The sequence below is a fragment of the Sinocyclocheilus grahami genome, unplaced genomic scaffold (assembly GCF_001515645.1).
Source record: "Sinocyclocheilus grahami isolate Dianchi unplaced genomic scaffold, SAMN03320097.WGS_v1.1 scaffold2475.1, whole genome shotgun sequence".
In the NCBI taxonomy this organism is placed as follows: domain Eukaryota; kingdom Metazoa; phylum Chordata; class Actinopteri; order Cypriniformes; family Cyprinidae; genus Sinocyclocheilus; species Sinocyclocheilus grahami.
The window spans coordinates 65682-68734 of record NW_015507654.1 but is presented as its reverse complement, the minus strand read 5'-3'; the positions used below and the strand labels follow the sequence as shown (position 1 = coordinate 68734).

Here is a 3053-nt window from a genome sequence, read left to right as displayed (position 1 = left end):
GTGAATATGCTAATCTCACGAGAACCAAGTTTTGTTTACAGCAAAGGAAAACCAGTCTCCTCTGGGCTTATATCGAAATCCTCCGACATTTTTCTTTACAATTCCTCATTTTGTTCTTATAGTTTGTGACCGGTGTTTTGCTGTGCTCTCTCCTCTGCGCTTTCACATTCGTCATTTCTCACCTGAGCTTACGCTACGCCTATGGCGTGTCATCATATTGGCTTGATGGTGAGTAAATCATGGGGTAATTTTGAATTTTGAGTGAACTATCCCTTTAAGATCTTGAGGTCAGATTAACAAACTCATTTTGTCCATTACAGATCAGAGCCTACCCTTGTTTTACATTTTGCTGATTTCTGCTGCTGGATCTCTTTTGATTGTAGCTGCAGTTGTGATGTACTGCAGGAAATGTAGAAAAACAGGTCACGGATTAATTTATCACAATTACTAACTACAAACATTAATTACAATTAATGCATTTGAAACATATACATACACACACATATATATGTATGTATGTATGTACGTATGTATGTGTGTGTGTGTGTGTGTATATAAATATATATATATAAAGATTCGTTGTTTTAACATATCTGTGTATTATTGTTAATGCAGTCGACACCCAGGAGGAAGGCAGAATGGATGCAGCATTGTGTAAACCAACAACAAGAAAAATGGTAAGATCATTACTGACTGTGTTGCAGTTAGTGTGATTGAAGTTTGCAGCATCCGATGGTCAGTGAACAGATGTGGGTGACCTGTGGGGAACAGATCAAAAGATCTGATATCTGCCAGCTCCACATTCACCCATTCAAGTGATCACTGAGCAGGAAGCCAACATTGCATAGTAGTGATGCCACACCTCACACAGATTTATTGGCTAGGAAAAACCGTCAATCTCGAAATAGGGGCCCAATGGAGACATTAAACCCTAAACCCACCCTGCTCTAAATGTGTAATGTTTGGATTTGGAAGCGAGAATTTGAAACGGTAATTTGAGAGAGCAAAACAGGAAAAAATGTAAGTGCAGTCCAAAAAAAACAAACAAAAAACAAAAACTGATTATTTCTGCCTTCATTCTCATGAATTAGGTTTTATGACTTTTTGATGTATTAAGGTTATAGCAGCCATTGGTTGATTTGTAGACGAGCTGCAACAAGTATCTTTGCTGTTGCTTTTATGTGAAAGACTGTTCTCAGTGCAGGGATTGTCATGACAAAACTTCAGAACTAAAATAATCTGTTTGATGATTTACCTTAAAAAGTAAAGCAGTTCCTGGAGGGCCACTGTCCTGTAGAATTTAGCTCCAATCCTAATTAAGTGATGTTTTATTAACAAATTTCGGGAGGAGCACGCGCAGATTTGCATTGGCACATCCAATCACCACAAAAATGTCAGAGATCGAACTTTTCCCAGACGACAACGCGTTCGACACCACGGGTCCTCTGGCGTCTCCAGTCGCCGATCAGTGCACCAGCGCTCTGCAGGACTCCATAATCAAGCCCATGGAGCCGCCGGCCTTTCCGCGCTGCCATCGCTCATACCTCCAGACACAGAGCCACGCCATCACCTTCGCCTTCCAGGCATCAGCCACCTTCTCCAGCGTCCTCCCCCTCTCTTTTTTCCTCCTTTTTCTTCCGCTCCCGGAGCTGTCCCTAGCGCGAGCATGCCTCCGCTAATGGCGCAGGCCCTGACGCCGACCATTCCCCCTCTCTTTTTTCCTACTTTTTCTTCCGCTCCCAGAGCTGTCCCAAGTGAGAGCATGCCTCCGCTAATGACGCAGGCCCGATGTCCGTCCTTTCATATTTCCACACTGCCACAGCAGTTCCTGCTCCCGCAGGAGCTTTTCCATATTTCCCCACTGCCAGAGCAGTTCCCGCTCCCGCAGGAGCTTTTCCATATTTCCCCACTGCCGCAGCAGTTCCCACTCCCGCAGGAGCTTTTCCATATTTCCCCACTGCCGCAGCAGTTCCCGCTCCCACAGGAGCTTTTCCATATTTCCCCATAGCTGCAGCAGTTCCCGCTCCCGCTGGAGCCATTATCTGTATTTTACATTGCCGCAGCAGCGCTTGCTTCCGCAGAAGCCATTTTCTCTTTCCAGATGCCGTAGCAGTTCCCACTCCCACAGGGGTTTTCTTTTCAGATGCCGCAGCAGCGCTCGCTTCCGCAGAAGCCATTTTTATTTTCTGATGCCGTAGCAGTTCCCACTCCCACAGGAGTTTTTTTTTTCAGATGCCACAGCAGTGCCCGCTTCTGCAGAAGCCTCTAGTTCTCTCTACTAAGCCTCAGCAGTCCGAGCTTATACCCTAGCTCGGACCCCTCTCCCCGGACGGGGGGAGTACCCCAGGCTCGAGAATAATTACTGAGCTGGGAGCCCTCTCCCCAGACAGCTCGCCAAATATGCATAACCTTTACTCTGTTCATTATATGTAAGTGTGAACTCGTGAAATGCACTTGAACCAGATAATGAAGGTCTTTAGACTCACTAGAAACTTCTAGAAGTGTGTTGAGGCTGGTTGGAGCTAAACTGCAGGATACTGGCCCTTTTGAGCAGGATTGGACATCCCTGCAGTAGCAGTTAAAGAAAAAAAATAGATTCAGCTTTGCACTTAAAAAAAAAAAGATAGAAACCTTTATACGTTTTGTTGTATATGTGAAGACCTAGAAATGTACAGGTGCATCTCAATAAATTAGAATGTCGTGGAAAAGTTCATTTATTTCAGTAATTCAACTCAAATTGTGAAACTCGTGTATTAAATAAATTAAATGCACACAGACTGAAGTAGTTTAAGTCTTTGGTTATTTTAATTGTGATGATTTTGGCTCACCCACCAATTCATTATCTCAACAAATTATAATACTTCATAAGACCAATAAAAAAATTTTTTAGTGAATTGTTAGCCTTCTGGAAAGTATGTTCATTTACTGTACAAGTACTCAATACTTGGTAGGGGCTCCTTTTGCTTTAATTACTGCCTCAATTCGGCGTGGCATGGAGGTGGTCAGTTTGTGGCACTGCTGAGGTGGTATGGAAGCCCAGGTTTCTTTGACAG

The 3053-nt window shown here is 43.8% G+C and overlaps 1 long non-coding RNA gene across 1 annotated transcript in view; it reads left to right on the top strand.

Annotated features, from left to right (window-relative positions):
- The first annotated feature begins 323 nt into the window (after positions 1-323).
- Positions 324-3053, top strand: part of LOC107575125 (uncharacterized) — a 4043-nt gene continuing 1313 nt past the window's right edge. Inside the window, exons 1-2 of the long non-coding RNA XR_001607810.1 lie at positions 324-422; positions 616-677. This is a non-coding gene — a long non-coding RNA (uncharacterized lncRNA). The remainder of the gene's footprint in view (positions 423-615; positions 678-3053) is intronic.